Genomic DNA, 18,612 nt, shown 5'->3' with positions numbered 1-18,612 from the left:
GAGCTCGTGCTCCTTTGCAGGTCTGAACGTGAGCCAAGGCTTTCCCCAACACGCCTTCGCTGCTGTTGCACAGAAATTGCTGTGTAGCAGGGCACTCAGTGAAATCAAGCAGGCATTTCCCAACTAAACTACAATATTCTTAGGCAGAAAATGTTTTTATCTGTGTAGCTGATACACAGTCTGCACATGAGAGCACCTCCTACCATGAAATACCATTCTTTGCTGACTAGAAGCACCTTCCTGAAGAAAAAAAAGGTTATTCAAAGCTAAGGTGGGTAGAAAGAAGCTCTTAGCCTTGGCCAGGGAAGGAGGGAAGGAGGGAAGCGCTTCATTTAAGCCAAATTCAATCTTATTTCTTTAAGAATTCCTCCCTGATCACTGCCTGATGACTATTTCCTGTGTACACATTTCCATTTGATACAAGGATCTCATCTGATTTAATTCTGCTTGGAAAGCTGATGGTTACATGTTAGTGAGAGCAGGGCTTTGTCTCCATCCAGGCAGGCTGAAAAATGAAATAGCTCTGAAGAGGCCACTTCTTGAAGTACTCCTGGAAGTCCTTAAAACCCTCCAGCTCCTGCAAGATTGCCCATCCAAAATGCCAAGCAGCTCCAAAAAAGAATTTGCTTTTTCCATGTCTCATTCCAGGTCTGGATCTACAACACCCATGTCTTCAGGGATCTCACATTCACATCTCCATCCCCCACGTTCTCCTTGCATCAAGCTGCCTGCTTGGCAAGAGCCAACACATTTGCCTCAGTCCCATTTATCTTTGAGCAATCAGGAGAATTAATTAAAACACCAATGACATCAACACGCTCTTTATTGGACCAATTTATGGGCACTGGGACAAGAAGGAGGGAAAAGGACTAAAGCAAGCAAGGAGGGGATAAAGCAGCAGCTCATCTGTCCTCAGGCAGGTGAGGATGTAAACATCCACCACCTCATGGACAGAGCCAGGAAAGCACAATCCACTTGTCCCTAATAAAGAAGTTTTGCCATTATTTTGCATTGTGTCATAGTAAAAGCAGAAATTCAGCTTATACCAAAAGGATTATCAACAGTAATTTGTACATTGCTCATTTCAGCTTTTGCACTGAGGTCTGGTCTCACTCCAGCCCCCATCACCTCAGTGTTTGGGAAGCTCTCCTCACCCTGACCTTGCATTGATGATTTATTGTGTTTTGACCTCTTGGAAGTCAGAAGTTTTACTGTCTCCTACCAGCCTTGTTCTCCTCTTCATCCCATCTTCATCCCATCAACAAAAGGGAACTTCTCCCATCTGATCCAGGCAAAACCCTTTCATTTAGCAGCTGGAGATCAAAGTTAATTTACCCATATCAAAGGGCTTCACAAAAACACAATTAAAAACACATCCTCCAGCTGGAGGTGCATCCTCAGACCCGCAAACAGGTGAGACAGGAGCAGCACAAGAATCCCCCACACCAGGATCCTGTTGGAAAGGAACAAACAGGAAAGGACAAAGGAAAAAGCAGAGGAGACCTCCATGGGAAAAATAGTGATGGAGATCTCCCTCTCCACAACACCAACTTTCCCTTCCCTTCCCTTCCCTTCCCTTCCTTTCCCTTCCCTTCCCTTCCCTTCCCTTCCCTTCCCTTCCCTTCCCTTCCCTTCCCTTCCCTTCCCTTCCCTTCCCTTCCCTTCCCTTCCCTTCCCTTCCCTTCCCTTCCCTTCCCTTCCCTTCCCTTCCCTTCCCTTCCCTTCCCTTCCCTTCCCCCAGATTTGTATTCTCAGTTACGCCATTTCAGACACAATTTTCCATTGAGAAAATCTTTATTTCAGCAGCCCCAGAGCTGACAGCAGCACAGAGGGTTTGCCCATCCTCGGGCACAGCCCAGCTGTGTAACCCAAGGCCAGCCCCAGGTGAGGCTTGGCTGTTGGGGGCTGCTGTGGTCGCAGAAATCTGACATGAGATTCCCAGTAAGTGCTACTGAAAAGGGCTCTGTCCAGCCTGTTCTTGTAGCATGGCATTTTACAGAGTGAACCATGTGCTTTTTAAAAATTTTTAATTCAATTTTGTCTTTATTTTCATTTTAAATTAATTTAAATTTAATTTTTAATTTTTATTTTAATTAATTTTGGTTTCATTTTAAATTTTAGTTTCATCTGATGCTGCCCCACCTGAGAGCAATTTTGGTAGGAAACCTCTGCACTGGAGAGCAGAGAAAATCTTATCAGCTTGCTCATCTTTATCTGCCACAAACCCACAAAGATCTCCATAGTGGGCCCCCTAAGGATGTGGAGACTCACAGGAAAATGAGGCTGGATTCCTCCCACCTTGCTGTGGCCCCTCAATAATAACCCAAAGCTTTTTGGGGTCCCATGGACTCCAGGACCTGGAGATGTAAGGTACAACAGGGCTCCCCAAGGACAGGCCCTGCCCAGCCTCAGGGATTTGCTTCTGGCCGTGATTTTCCTCCTTCTGAGCCTTTCAAATAAAAGAGAAAATGACAAACGCAGCGATTGGCCTTGCACCACCCTCAGGAGAGCATCAGCTCAACATCATGGGAAATGACCCTGCCATAGAATCACGGAATCCCAGCATAGTTTGGGTTGGATGGACCTTAAAGCCCATCCAGTGCCACCCCTGTCATGGCAGGAACACCTTCCACTATCCCAGGCTGCTCCAAGCCCCAGTGTCCAACCTGGCCTTGGACACTTCCAGGGATCCAGGGGCAGCCCCAGCTGCTCTGGGCACCCTGTGCCAGGGCCTCCCCACCCTCCCAGGGAACAATTTCATCCCAATATCCCATCTCACCCTGCCCTCTGGCAGTGGGAAGCCATTCCCTGTGTCCTGTCCCTCCAGGCCATCATCCAAAGTCCCTCTCCAGCTCTCCTGGAGCCCCTTTAGGCACTGGAAGGGGCTCTCAGGTCTCCCTGGACTCTGCTCTTCTGCTGTACCAGGTTGCCAGCATGTTCCAGGTACTTGCCAAGCACTGAATCCAGGGAATCGAGCACTGGTTTGGGGGATATTGAATGTGGCAGCTGTGTGTGTGTCCCTGGGTGACCCTGAGCAATCCATGCCACTCTTGTGTGCCTCACTTCCCCTACTGGTAACTGGACGTCATTCCCAAGATCTCCTGAGCTTAGTGCTTACCTTGAGGAAAGCTGGAGGAAATCTGTTCCCACAGGTCCTGGCTGAAGTGAAGCAGCCTAACAGGCTCCAGCACAAACCAGTATAACCAGTCAGGGACAGGCCTGCCACAGCCACCAAACCAGGATGGGCAACACCAGAACCACAGCTCCCGGGGGAGACCCTGCCGATGGTTCGGAGCTGGGATGGCTCCAATCCATCCCTTCACCCTTCCTCATGCTCCAGTTTCCAGCTAAATCCCGGCAGCCCGTTGCTTCAGTGCACCCAGGCCTCCCTCATAAAAATGTGCTTTATGAACATTTTGCATAATCAATACAATTTTCTGTTTCTCTCCAAAGCCTTGACCGGTGTGACAGCGAGGAGTTGAGGTCAGGGCACCGAGTTCACCATCTGTAACAGCAAAGCAGCATCTTCAATAAATCCCAGAGTCCAGGAGTGCTCTGGCAGCCTCTGCTGAGCTGCCCCCGAGTTTACAGCTCGTGGTAATTTGCAGGTTTGTCCCTTTTCCCGTAAGGCTTTTTAAACAGGGATCTGATATTTATATCTGCATCCACTGTGCTTTGCTGGAAGTGATTAAACATTTCTAATGAGACAACAATAAAATGCATTTACTTTATTTGGTGCACTAACTATCTCACTTGGAATGATTCAGTACATGTTGTAATTTCTGTTTCCAAACACTGCTGTCTCCTTAGGAGCTCCCACAAGAGGTTTCTTCATTAATGAGAACAGGTGATCGCCAGGTACAAACAAGGAATCCTGAAATGCTCCCTGTGTGGGGCCAGGAGAAGGAACAAGGCCAAGAGGCTGTTGCAGGGGCTTCTTGGGGAAAAACGATGTTGGTTTATGAAAGTCACAATCCACGCTGTGAGCTTAGATCAGCACAGCTCTGCAGAGGCACCAGCTCTGGGAGAAAATGAAAATGCCCCTTGCCACGAGTTCAACACTGTGTGCACAAACATCTCTGTGCTTCAGCAGGAGAGTGGTGTGGTCACCCTGGGACAGAGGTGGGAAACCTCACCCTGCAGGTGTTTCTGGTGAGAAACTGTTCTGCAAGCAGGAGACCAGAGGGACGAGTGGGACTCACCAGGGCCCTGCGTGGAATTGTGACACAGATTGTGCCCACTGGGATCAATCCACTGAGTGAAGGCTGAGAAGGGGCTAAAATAGAAGCAGGAAATGAATGGGCTGGAGGCAGGATGCTCTGGCTTTGATTATCTCGTGGCAGAGAAAAGGAGAAGAAAATAACAAATAACAATGATAATGTTCCATGTAAATGATGTTAAAATCCTACAGGACTTTACAGAAGACAGCCCCATAAATTTTGGGGGTGGTTCTGAAATACTAAAGATTGATTTCATGATGGGTGAAGTCAACCTCCATCTGGGTTTCTTGAGCAAGACATGAGCTCCTAAAAATTGTCCCTTTGCCAGAAGATCCTCACTAAAAAACACTGCTCTGGGCACAGATTTCCACAAATTTCCAAACAACACCGTGCTCCCAGAAAACCTGGATGATCAGGGCTTGGGCTTTACAGGAGCACAGAACACAACAGCTGAGGCTTGGAAATAGATTTCCCACCCTGGTTTTGTATTCAGACAGCATCGTATCGCAATTAGTCATTGTTTCTTTCAGAAAACTCAGGTCAGGAGCCCAAAATACAGATTCTCATGATCACAGGGACCTTGCAAGTCAAGGCCCTGGGCTTCTTCTGGCTGCTCTGACCTCCAAGCCTTTCCTTTCACCACTTTTCCTCTGGATTTTGGCTTGCCAGATGGGATTTTGCAATAATTTCCCTCTCCTCCTCCCAGCTGCTCCTCTCCTCTTCCTGCTCTGGGACACACAGCCAAAGTTCTTGGAATAGCCAGGCCCTGGTGGACACTCCTTGACCCTTGCAGAGGCAAGAACTTGCAGGCAGCTGGCTTTTGGAAAGTGCAGTGAAGGATGCAGCCTCCTCTCTTGGAGGAGAAGGGATTTAGGACAGTGAGTTTCATGGATCTGGAGGAGGGAAAGAGCCAGGAAGGAAGAGGTGATCCCACAAGGCAAGGGCAAGCCAGGAGGAAATGCTTTCTGATAGTGACAGAAATGGGATAGGAGCATCCAGGAGGAAGAACTTTGGCAGGCAGACAGCTGAAGGAAGGGGGGCTCGTGAAAAAGGAACTTACAGGGTTGGAAGCAAACACTACTGGAGAAGCCAGGCCAGAATTGTGGGGTTTGCCAGCTGTTCCTGTGGCAGGACAACGTCAGGGAGGAGTCTCAGGCCAAGTCAGGCTGGTGCAATCCCCTCAGTCACCCCCCCAGCAAACCCACCACGTGCATCTGGGTGCCACCCAAAATCCTACCTAGGGCCAGCTCTGCCCTTTCCATCTCTGTCTCACTGTTTCTGTGGCAGCTGCACAGCCCAACACATGTGGAAACATCATCACAGCCCCTGCAGGAAATGCTGGCAGTAGGAACCTGCCCTGGGCACTTTTTTCCTAAAGAGAGGGCCCTCGGGAGCCAGGCTGCAGGAGCACAGGGTCAGCGTGAGGTGGGAGCTGGCTTTTGTTGAAGTGTCTGTACCGTGATCCCCTCCCTCTGCCCTTGCAGCCAGCCTAGCCCAGCTCCTGCTGCCCTGGAAGAAATATTCCCTTGCAAATGGACAGCAAGGGAGAAGGTTTTTGCAGGCAACCTGCAGTTTGGGACTGGGATCCCAGCACATGGCAGGAGGAGACGGGCTTGTGATGCTTCTGGGTAGTCCCTGAATTTGCCCTGATGTGATTTCTAAAACATTCTTTTTTCTCAATACCACTTGGCTTTGTTACTTTTCTAAAGGAGCACAGCTCATCAAGAGCAGGCCAAAGGGAACAAACCCACTTCTACTGCAATCTAAGCTACCCAAGAATTTTTAAACCCACCTTTTTTTTATAGGTTCCAGAGGCATATTTAGACATTTTTCAGGAGAATGTTTTTCAAAGTTACCAGGGAAAACCAAAATCCAACAACTCGTCATTTGAGCAAAGAATCCCAAATATGACAAATAACAGGAGAAAACTGTGTGTTCTACCCAAATCCCCAAAGAAAACTAGGAGTGGGCAGAACAAGGAAGAGTGAAAATGATACCATGGGCGCTGCAGGCACAGCAGAGATAAAAATGCTCAAAGGAGATCCACCACAGAATATCCAAAGAAATAAGAAAAACTAAGAAGTTAGGATGTTCCCTCTATTCCTTGATTCTTGCAGAAAAGCTGGGAGTTGTGAAGGAAAGGAACATCCCCCATTTGGACACTCTCTGGGAGGTACTGCAGGATTCAGCTCCTGGAGTTCTGTGATTTCAACTGCCGTTGCTGCCAACTCTCATTTTCCAGTGCTTGCAACTGCAAAGAAACCTTCCAAAAGTGTTTCATTTCTCCCAGAATTCTGTGTCTGCCTCACTGCCAGTCCAGAAAGAACTAGAAAAACCCAGGTTTCTGTTTGTGTGGTCAGACTTGTCTGGAGCAGCCCATCCTGCTCACAGGCTCTGGGACCCTTCCAGATGATGAGGATTAAAGAAGCAAGGTAGAGTAGCATCATGATTATTATTATTATTTTCTTCTTTATTTCTTTAATTTAATTTCACGCTTCCCTTTTGTTTTGTTGGTGTTTTGTGCACTGGAACATTTATAATCAGTCATTATTCTGGTTGATAGAGAATGCACAATGTTTTAGGAGTGATACGACATTTACATTCACTTATGAGTTATTAGATGTCTCCTTACGAGCAATGAAGAATGTCAGATCTTGACATCTTGTATTTTGCATATCACTAAGCTTCCTTTGGAGCTACTTCCCAGTTATTCGCTGCAGAATCGGAGAGTGACAGAATCACACAATGGTTTGGGTTGGAAGGAACCTCAAGGCTCATCTCATCCCAACCCCGTGCCACAGGCAGGGAATCTTCCCCTGGAACAGGTTGTTCTCACCCTGGGACTGAGGCAATCACATCTTCCTAGCATGGACAGAAATAATAATTACAGCATCCCCTAACTCACATTGTGCACAATGCAAATGTAAAACGCAGCTCTGCATCTTTGTTCGTGTGACCGATGTCTTTAAAGTCAAGGATTCTCCTCCTGTGAGAAAGAGCTACTCAAGGTTGTGAAAACAGATCTCGGATGCCTTGTAAAGGAGAATTATCGTGGTATTTAATTCTCAGTTACAAGCTGGAGCCTACAGAGTAAAGAAACAGGCACTGTTCTCACTTAATAAAAAATTACTGTCATTACCAGCCTTGGCAATGGTTACTAAAATCCTTTAGGCACCCGCTGCTTCCCTGCATCCTGCTGCTCCCAGCACCAGCAGTCCAGGGATTGCTGCTCACCCCAGCAGCTCCCAGGGAATTCTTCCATGGGGATCAACTCCACACATCCCTGTCTGGTGCTGCACAGGGGCTTTGTGGGGACATCAGCCGTGTCCTGGTGAAAGGAACTCCTCCATCCCACAGGATCCAGTAACGAGGGATTATGGATAGGAAGCCTGCAAGATGGACAGAGACTATTTACAAGAGCATGACAGGACACAGGGAATGGCTCCCCACTGCCAGAGGGCAGGGATGGATGGGATATCGGGAAGGAATTGTTCCCTGGGAGGGTGGGGAGGCCGTGGCACAGGGTGCCCAGAGCAGCTGTGGCTGCCCCTGGATCCCTGGCAGTGCCCAAGGCCAGGTTGGACATTGGGGCTTGGAGCAGCCTGGGACAGTGGGAGGTGCCCCTGCCCATGGCAGAGGTGGCACTGGAGGAGCTTTAAGGTCCATCCAAACCAAACCACTCTGGGATTCTGTGATCCCTGCAGATATTTGAACTTCCAACCTCTCATCCCAGAGTCTGGGAAGTTAAAAGAGTCTTTCTAGATGGCATGTCCCCAAGAAACTTCCTTCCATTTAGGTCCTGTGTCCTTTCAGTAGTGCAAAAAGCCTCAGTGAAAAGAATCTCCTATTGTCTACCGAGTATCTGCCCTCTCCTCGGGGTTAAACCGCACAGAACTTTCATCAGAGGCATTGAAACCCAGAGTGGCAGGAAGGAAAACCACACACAAACGTGATGCACTGTCACTTTATCTCCCTGGGTTGCTGCACAGGGGGAGAAGCAGCGTTCCCAGCCTGGCTGTGTGTAAGCACTGACTCCCAGGTAGGCTGAGAACCCAGCTCAGCTCCCAGCCCTGCTGCACGGTGCCAGCACACACGGAGCACTCTGACAAAAGGCATTTTTCTCCATCAGGCAATTTTCTCCAGCCTGCTCCACTGCTCTGTGGCTTTGATTTAAGCCACTGGTCCTCCTCAGAGGAGCGCTGGAGCATCCTTCCTGCAGGCTGGGAATGCTGGAAGCACTTTGAGGCTGCGTTCCTCATGGGGACAAGCACAACAAAAAACTGGGGGGAGAACAGCGGGCAAACAGAGAGCTGGGAGTCGGGAGCAGAGCACGAAGGAGAAGGAGAAGCAGCTCCGGGGATAATGCTCTTGTTACATCCAGGTGATCCCCTCTTGCTGCTGTTTAGGTATGGAAAAGGCTTTTCTCCCCCAAATCAGTCTGGCAAAAGCTCTCCCTAGTTCTGTGCCAAAAGGTGGCAGCCGTCTAAGCAGTTAAAAATTTAAACCAGTCTCACCATGTAAAATTTAATTTGGTTGTCCCTCATCCTGCTTCTATTTCCCAAGGCCCTGCAGAGAAAAGGACATACAAACCCCAGCTTATAGAGCCAAGAAAATACTTCCAAATGTTCCCATGAACTTCCCATTACATCAACTTTGGTCCTTCGGGGGACCCCCTTCAGTTGGGGCTTATTTTTTTATTATTATTTTTTTATTATTATTTAGAAGCACTTTACAAGCAACCTTACCCAAGCAGACAGAATGTCAAAATCCACAATATCCACAGACAGCAGATTTGGAGCCTGTAGGTTCAGGAAATACAAGGAGGGTGGACCATGCGAAGGAGGAGCAGAAACAGTAATGGGGACCAGCTGTGAACACTCCTTCAAAATAAAATGAAACAGTTTGAAAGAGTTTGTCATTCAAAATAAGGAAAAGAGGCCAAGGACAAGCACTGGTTAAAAAGGAAACAAACTCTGCCAGAGAAGCTGTGGTTGCCCCATGCCTGGAAGTGTCCAAGTCCAGGTTGGATGGGGCTTGGAGCAACCTGGGACAGTGGAAGGTAGAACAAGATGGTCTTTGAAGTTCCTCCTAATCCAAACCATTCTGGGATTCTCTGATAAGCAAAAACAGGAAAAAAAGCCCTTAGGAAATTCTTTTGAAGAGCTCACTCCAATGGGAACACACAGAGATCCAGAGCTAGAGAGCAGCCCAGGGCGGTTGAGCAGAGATCTCACTAAAAATTCATCCCTAATTCAGATTTAGGTAGAAACTCAGGAGCAACCCTGTGCAAGATTGGAACTGAAGGCAGAAGGATCAAGAGCACACAAATGAATAGTACAGGCACAAACAGCAGCTCAGGCAGCGTTGGGATGATCACTCCACTGACTGGGGGAGAAGGAGAGGGGATGGAAACACCTTGGCATCAGCCCAGCTGCGATCTGCAGCCGTGCAAGCCAGGGAAACAATCCCGAATTCTAAACAGTTGATTTTTGTACTTGTATTAATACACAGATCTCTATTCAGAGAGTCACTGCTTTGCCCTGTTTGTGGGTGGGTAATTTTCTCCTTGGAAGCAGCAGACGCAGCACTCCCTGGCCCCAGTACAAAACTCTGCACAGTTGCTTGGTCATAGGACTGAGTAATAAATTCAGCTCTATTTTCTTCACAAACTGAGCTCACAAGTTGTGCTTGAAGAGTTTAAGGTGAAAACCTGACCCTGTTGGGGTCAGCAGGTGGGGTTTTCTTCACTGCCTACCCTAATAACTCAGTAACTATTTTGTTTGTTTGTTTGTTTGTTTATGAACTAGATGTCGTAGGCAGAAGAGGTCTAAGCCAAGGATTTCCCCAGAGTTCATTCAGTTTGAGTATCAGCTATTTATTGCCCACAGAGCTTGATCAGTCACCTGATCCTACATTTACACCCGCTTTTGTTGCCAGAGATGTTGCAAAACTGTGCAAAGTCTCCCAAGATCACACGCTGGGCGATGGAGAGCTTCTCCTGCAGCTTTTACCCACACAGCTGCATGTCCCTTCTTGTAATTGCCATTAATATTCAAACACTCCTTTTCTCACAGAACTTTTCAGAAACACAATTTACTTCTATGAATGCTGATGAGGAATGGACAGAACGGAGCAGAAAGTGCTGGAAATTTTGTTACTTTGGTTGGAATGAGTGCTCACACACGTTACTTCATTCAGGCACCCACTTGCAGAAGTCATGGTTTTTATTACTAATTGGCTTTAGTTTCCTGTGTTTACTGAACCCACCTTTGTGCTGAGCACTACAAGCAGCAGAGTCAACATGACACCATTAGCAATAATTACAGCTCAGGTTTGGCGCCGAAATCACTTCTGATTCTGGCAGCTGCAGCAGAATGTGTCAGTCAGAGGGTTTCACCTCCAAAAGTACAGCAGGCAGGACCTGATCCCTGCAAAATCCCTTCCCTGTTCTACACCCCTCTGAGATCATCATCCCGCCACTTCCAAGCCAGGGGCTCCTCCCAGGTCGCTGAGACCCCACCCAAGGCTTCTGAGAGGTCACCCAGGAGGAGAAGAACCTGTGCAGCAGGATGATTGCCTTGGAAGGAAATGGAAGGAAGAAATTAGAGGCTGATTAAGAAAGACCATCAACACTTCTGGGCAGGGCAGGCTGCGACACCTGCACAGATTCTTCTCAATCATCTGTATAATAACTGTATTTCAACTATTTTACTCACCCTGGAGAATGTTGAATTACATCCCCTGGGGCTCCATCTCGGGACACAGCTCCCAAACGTGCTGAAATAGTCACCACTCAAGAGAAGGTACCTGGAAGCCCAGTGAATCAGCCAGGCAACCTCCTGAAAACAGCTGCTAGAAAAGAGCTGATAGCCAAGCACCTGCAGGGACTGTGCTGGCAGGGGCAGGGCAGCTCTTGCACACACAGTTCATTAAAGGGAATTGCATCCCACATAACCAGAGGTGGATTCAGGATGGACAGACAGTGGCCAGCTTCTGAGATCCTGACTTTGCCAACTGACAAATGCCCCCAGGTCCTGGATTCTTATAAAAACTAAAAGCTGAGAAGAAAAAATATCCCACTGTCCAGCAGCACTGATTTCTCACACAGTTAATCAGCAGGATTTGGATGTTCTGACCCACAGCAAGTCCTCCAGCTAAGCTATAATGAGGAGCAGTAGAAAGCTGCTGGAGCTCTCCAGGACCTCCAGGACAGAGGGCTGGAGATGGTGATTACCAGTTGTTTACTAGACAGCAGAGCTAAATGCCTGATTAATGCCTCAGGATACCTCTTGCCATGCCCAGCCTCTCCTGAAGTCCTCTCCAGCCCTTGCCCATGTCCTCTTCTGTCATTCTCAGCAGATCTTCCCAAACCACCTCCCACCTCCCAGCCTCTAGCCCCCAGCTCTTACCTAGCCTCCCTTTCTCTCTACTCCTCCTCGATAATCAAGCCCCAAGAGGCTGATTTTGTTGGCAGCTTCCTGCCCTACCTGGAACAAAATGTGCCTCCAGCCACCCAGAAGCTCCAAGCCTGATATATATATATTTAATCTATTCCTTGTGCTCCCTCTGATGCAAATGCACCCCCTCTGGGGCCGGTGTCAGCGCTCAGGCACCTGTCACCATTGAGTTGCTTTCCCCACGTGCTGAGCACAAGCCCTCACTCAGCTCCTGCTGCATCTCCAAGCTGTATTTGGACTTTTCCCAGCCTGTGCATCCTCCTCCCGTAGCACCCCAGGGGGCTGGTTCCAGCTCCCACCAGGCCTTTGCTGGAGAGCAGCCAGGCTGCTCGGGATGCCCTCGGGAAGGAGCTCAGCGTTCCCAGCGCCCAGCTCCCCATCCTGCAGGAATTGGCTGCACATTCCCCAGTCCCGGACCAGCCTCAGCCAAAGGCTAATGGCCCATCCCAACCTGCTGTGTCTTTGTCACTGATTTGGGTTCTGTCTGCCAGGCAAATGGGGGGGTTTTAACCCTTTCAGCCCTTTGGTCTGGGCTCTGCTTCTTGCCTTGCCTGCACTGGAAGAGGGTGAGAGCACATGCTGCTGCAGAAACAGCACCCAGCAGCTGCTTAAGGTCTAGACATCTATTTTAGAGGATTAAAAGCAAGATTCCAACCTGGCCAGGAAATATTTAAAGGCTTCAAACACCTGTTTTACCGCCAGTTTGATGGGGGTGGCATGGGGGGGGGGGCGGTCCTGCCATTTCAAGAAGCAGCTGGATCTCTTCACTTCCAACACGAAGCAGGCTCTTGGTCCCAGTCTGCCTGAGCTCAGCACACACTGAGGACAAGCCCTTCCTTGCCCTGCCTTGCCCACTGTGCTGGGGGCGGGCATGGACTCACAGGGCTGCCTCCCCCTCCTCCTCCTCCTCTTCCCCAGAGCCACAGAGCTTGGGCAGCCCCAGAGTCCCTTTTCATCCAAAAGCAGCTGGGATCCACAAAGCAGGCACGGCTCAGCAGGACATGAGAGGGAAATCCAGGCTCTGTGAATAGATGCACTCCATGGCAGTGGTGTCTGCGAGGTCTCTGCTCCTCATCCTCACCCAAGGCAGGGCTCTGGGCTCAGCTGGCTCTGCCGAGTCTCCCTGGGCCATCTCCCCCCCCTCCCCTGGCAGGTGAGCTCTTCCCAAAGTGTCAGGTGCTGTCCGTGGTGGTTCTGGCCAGGTTACTCGGGTCCCTCACCCCTGTGACCCCACCACATCCAACTGCACCCCCCACCTTCAGCGGTGACAGGATGGCCAGCTCAGAGCTGCCCACGGTGGCCCACACTCTGGGGGGCACAACGAGGGCCAGGGAAAACCTCTTCTAAACCCAGTAAAATCAGAGTTAATGAGCTCTGGCCTCCAGTCCATATTCTGCCTAAGCTGAGAGGCCACTGAGCCCTGCAGAGCCTGTCCTTGGACATTGATGAGACAATGGAATCGATCTGCTCCGGTCTGGTTTGAAGGAAAATCCACAGGATCCAGCCCTGCGATCCTGCTGCCACAGGGATGCAGCGGGACCCCAGGTACTCAGGATATTTTTGCTTTGGCCAACATTGGTTTCAAATGAAAACCACACCACACCTTCCACAAGGGATTGGAAAGCAGGTGGGAGAGCTCTGAAGCCCAGCTCTAGGAACAGGCAGAGTTCAGATTAATGTCCATGAGGAGTACTTTATTTCCTTCCTACCCCGCATATCCAGACGTAAAACTTCCACGGGAAGTTTGGGGACGTATCTTTCTGTGTGGTGAGGAGAAAGAGACTGGTTTTGGGCTTCATGAGCTCAGGTGAGCTGGGGAGGTCACAAATTCTAAACCACCAAAAATTAAATTCAGGCTAAAATAAAATTCCTTGCAGAGGTGCTGGAGAGCTGGTTACAAGCCAAGATCACAGCAGTGGAGTTTAGCATTTCCCCTACGACTGCATTTACAATAGGTCAGAAAAGGAGGAAATCACTTCCAGCTCCTATTTTGTAATATTTTCATTTGTCACTCTGAATCTTCTCTGGGCTTTCAACCCTGGCCGTGGTTTGTGAGCTGCTCTGGGCTGCTTGGACTTGTCACCTGCACCAGGGCCAAGGCAGAGAGCTCAGAGCTGCCTTTAGACTTCCCTGCAACATCCCAGAGATGCTGAGAAGGACAGCAAAGGACTGAGTAGGACAGACCTGTACTTATCATGGACCCAAAACCAGACTGGAACGATTAAAGTTCTTAGGTCTAATGCCCACTGAGCAAATTATATTTCTTTACATACTAGGAAATTCACAGATCACTCTGAGGTTTCTCCAAAATCGTGGAATCACAGAATATCCTGAGTGGAAGGGACCCACAGGGATCATCCAGTGCAACCCCTGGCCCTGCACAGACACTCCAACAACCCCACCCTGGGCATCCCTGAGAGCATTGCCCAAAATACCAAGAGAAACTGGGTTTGTTGAACCGGGATTCTGCTGCAGGCAGTGATGTCAGAACGTAACAAAAGTGTCAGAGATCCTTTCCATACATATTTAGTCAACAAATTCCTGTGCTCCTCCATCAATCCCTTATTGCTGTGCAGTGATGTCAGCATGTGGAGGGCTCAGAGGGACAAGAAGGTGCCTGTGGAGCAAAACTGTGCCAGGAGAGCACTCCTCCCTCTGGGTTTTGTGCCCAGAAACCTCTCAGAGACTGGGGACAGAGTGACAGAGCAGAGCCATGCTCGCCTCCGGAGGAGCGTGTGCAGGGAAGTGACAAATTCCTGCAGAGCATGTTCCTCTGGCACACTGCTCCTGAAAAATGGAGTCAGCTCCAAGCAGGTGGAAGGAGACAGATTGATGCTCAAAGTTCAGGAGAGACTGTCAGAGGAGCTTGACAAATACAACCCATCAGAGCATCAGTGGCATGTGAATGAAGGATGTAAAACAACGTTGGGTAGAACTCAGCCACCTCGAATGCAGCTGGAGAACTTTATGCAACCCCTGCTCTGTTTTCCACCGGCTGGGTTTCCTTCCCAGTGTGTCCAGTGGAGGAGGGAGAGCAGCTTTCTCATCAGATATTTCACATATCCCCTTATAAGCCCCTTTTCAAGGATCATCTGCTCTCCTGCTCTGCCTAAGGAGCAAGATAGGCAAATTATTTTCCTCTTTGTTTCTGTTTTCCCCCCAATAAGCCTCACTGGGAAAGGTCACCTGTGCCCAGAATGGTCCTCAGTGCTCAGAGACAGTGCCCAGCCATTGGATTAATCTCAGCTGAGCCCAATAATTAACAATGGCCCATATGGGAGCGTGTCCATCTGTCACCTCCGCACATCCTGAGAGATCCCAGCAAGAGGAGGAGTGGCCGGAATCATGGAATGGTTTGAGTTGGAGTGACTTCAAAGCCCATCTCATCCCACCCCTGCCATGGGCAGGGACACCTTCCACTAGCCCAGGTTGCTCCAAGCCCTGTCCAACCTGGCCTTGGACACTGCCAGGGATCCAGGGGCAGCCACAGCTTCTCTGGGCACCCTGTGCCAGGGCCTCCCCACCCTCACAGAGAAGAATTCCTTCCTAACAGCGAATCTAAATCTCTCCTCTTTTAGTTTAAAACCTTTCCTCCCTGTGCTGTCGCTGTCTGCCCGTGTAAGTGTGTCCAGGCAGTTTTCTTCTGAGGCGAGGCTCAGGATCATCCAGCCTGAGAAATGCTCTCCTCACTGAGGACAAAGGTGACTCTTCGTCCCAGGGGTCCATTATCCACAACACTCCTGACTTTGCTGTCCCTGGAACTTAGAAGCTCACCTGATCATGCACTTCCTGAACCTTTTTTTGCAGAAAAAGGTGTTGTCACTTCTCAGGTGAGGCCCAGTGGAGTCCCTGACCCTGGGGGCAAAGAAAGCTTCCCCCGACCCAAATGCAGGGCACCTGGGGATGCCACCATCACAGCATGGGCAGCAGCCACACAGCCAGACTGGCCCAGAGGAGTCCTGGCCATGCTCAGTGCTGCAGAGGAAGGCAGAAAAACCCCAGGGACACTTCCCAGTCCACCCAGTGGGAAAAGAAGCCTTCTTCCTCCCAGTGCAGGGCACAAGGACACCTCTGTGGTGTGTGAGCAGGCAGCAACCTGGCCAAAGGGAGCAGAGACCTGGCACGTGGGGATGCTCCATGCTGCAGAGGAAGCCAAAAGGCCCAGGGGGCCAGTGCCAATCTGTCCCATGGGAAAATCCCTTCCTGACCCCAAAGCTGGGACCAGTTGTTCCCTGAGCATTGAGCAGGACCTGCCTCCCCAACCCACATGCTGGTCACACCTCCCAGGAAATGCCCAAGCCCTGTTCCCCCTCAGCCCGGAGCCATCTCAGAACCTTCCAAGTGGCAAAATCCCCCCCAGTCTGGTTGACCTTGGGAGCAAGAACTCCCGCTGTGCCTGGCGGGACACCAGTGGGTGCTCTGAAGCATCACTTGCACATCCCATTTCTCCCGTGACTCCATGGGGGAGGATGGTGAGTCCCAGGGTGCTGCTCACGGCAGCATTCCCTTGTCTCGCCATTGTGACCCAGCTCGAAAGGCTTGACAGCCTCAGGCACCTGCAGGGGCTGAAGTGTCCTCCTCACCCTGTGGGTTCTGCTCGTCTCCCGTGGAGCTCCCAGTGTCCCCTGGAGGGTGACAGGATCACAGTCCATGGAGGGGCTTTAAAGCTGGCCCTGCCAGGAGCTGACCTTCCAGCAGAGCACCTCATCCAGCCTCCAGCCCCCCTCCAAGTCATTCCACGGGCTCCTCACAGAACTCCTCTGACAGCCTGTCTCAGGTTGCAGTGTAAGATGTAACCAAAATCGAGCATTCTATCACCAGCTGTTGAAACCAGCTGGGGCAGGGTTCTTTATCTCTTCCATGACACATCCCTGATAACTCCCTCCGGGCCATATCTTCTGCTAATGGGCCACCAAGCCTCACTGCATGGCCCATCAAGTTACATCATCCCACCGGGAGATGCTCCGCCCAGGGGGAGGAACCGAGCGTTCCTGCCTGGCTGTAAGCTGAGGTTTGGAACAGCACAGGCAGCCCTGACCTCCTGGCTTCCCGGAGGACAAGAGCTCCATTAGCAGCACTGGACCTGCAGGGGAACACCAGACCCTTCTACAGGATCACGGCTTCAGCAGAGCCACATCCATCACTTCAGCAGGGCTGCAGCCACCATTTAATGGGGCTGCTCCCAGCGCCCTGCCCAGCAGGTGCCAGGCTGTGTCCTGACTCTGGCAGTGTCTCTGTACCCCTGCATTGATTTTAATTTTCCCATTAAATTGCAGTTCTGACTTGGGATCTCTCCCTGCTTTGCTTTCAGACAAGTACACAGCCCTCGGGCTGCCCCAGGCTGGCTCTGCCTGAGGGTGAAGTTTCCAGGCTGGCAGTGGAACGTGGGAGCAGATTCCCTTGTCCATGTGCAACCTCCTGCTGGACAGGACCTCTGGCTGCTCCTGCAGGAAGCAACTCCTTAAAGAAGGAAGTGAACCCCCCCTTTCGTCCTGGAGCTGGGGATGCCACAAGTGCGAGCAGCACAACAGGAGCTTCTCCTGCTGCAGTGACATTTCCAGTTCCCCACACTCGCAGGGACTGGGTCTGCTCTGAGCACTGGACAGGTGAACCTGCTCAGAGCCATTGATTTAATGGGAGATCAATGTGCTGAAAATGGAACTATCAGTTCCTGCAAAGGGTGACATACAGTGGCATTTTAAGGCAGAGCTAAGTGGAATTGCTCCTGTTGCATGGCACAGAATGCTAACAGGAATTGATTTCACTCTCTGGAGGCTTGGCTTTGTTTATTCAGTGGCCAAGGGGGTTTTTGATGGTTGTCCTCAATTTTGAATGCTTTGCCTAATCCCATGTTTGAAGCAGATGAGAGGGAGAATCAGGATGCCCTGTGTAAATCCAGCCAAGTTTGCAGGCGAGGAAGATTCAGCTCTAAAGACAGAAGCTGGAGTCCAAAGCAACTTCTACCTTTTCTCTCCCTCTGCCAGCTCAATGCTGTCTCTGAAGTACGAGCTGCTCCAGTGGGGTGCACAGAGCAGAGGACAGCCTTGGTTTATGCAGTCCCCAACACGTGCTCTAGACAGGCTGCTCATAAAGCCACACGCCTGGCCCAGCATGTCCTGAGGACTTCTGGCCTCTCCAGGCTCCTTGTTTGAGGTGGCACTTTCATCCTTGCTGAGAATTTTCCTTCCAGGATGCTGCAGGCAGGGTCTGACAAGCAAAGCCCACATAAAACCTGTCTGAGAGGGATCCTTTGACTCCCCAGTGAGGAGTGGGATAAACAAGTTCACAAAATGAGCAAACCATGGGCAGTGCTGGGCTCAGAGCACGAGGACTGAGCCTGGAAGTCCTCAGCTTTCCCATCTCTGGGTCAGCAAGGGTGGGAGCCCACAGAGCTCCTCCTGGGCATCCCAAAGGGTATTGCAGGATGCACCTGTGTTAAAACCCTTACAGATCCAATCCAGTGCCCACTGGGGTTGGTGGAGAGGCTCCCAGTGAGTCTCCAGAGTGTTTGCTGACTGCAGATCATTTCCTGGGTGCTCAGCTACCATTCATAGAATCCCAGAATCGTTTGGGCTGAAAGGGATCTTAAATCCCATCCAGTCCCACCCCTGCCACGGGCAGGGACACCTTCCACTGTCCCAGGTTCCTCCAAGCCCCAATGTCCAGCCTGGCCTTGGACACTGCCAGGGATCCAGGGGCAGCCAGAGCTTCTCTGGGCACCCTGTGCCAGGGCCCCACTGCCCTCACAGTAAAAAAAGTCTTTCCAAAATCCAACCTAAATTTCCCCATGTTCAGGTGCCAGCCTCCCATTTTGTGGTGGAGATGGTACATTTAGGTCACAGCTGAGGCAAACAGAGTCCAGGTGGGAATTCACACTGCTGCTGTTAACCTGGTAACCAAAAATTGCAACTCTAGCCTCCTAGGCAGGGGGGAGA

This window comes from Corvus moneduloides, chromosome 17, assembly GCF_009650955.1.
Source record: "Corvus moneduloides isolate bCorMon1 chromosome 17, bCorMon1.pri, whole genome shotgun sequence".
Lineage (NCBI taxonomy): Eukaryota > Metazoa > Chordata > Aves > Passeriformes > Corvidae > Corvus > Corvus moneduloides.
Note: the sequence above shows the minus strand (reverse complement) of the source record.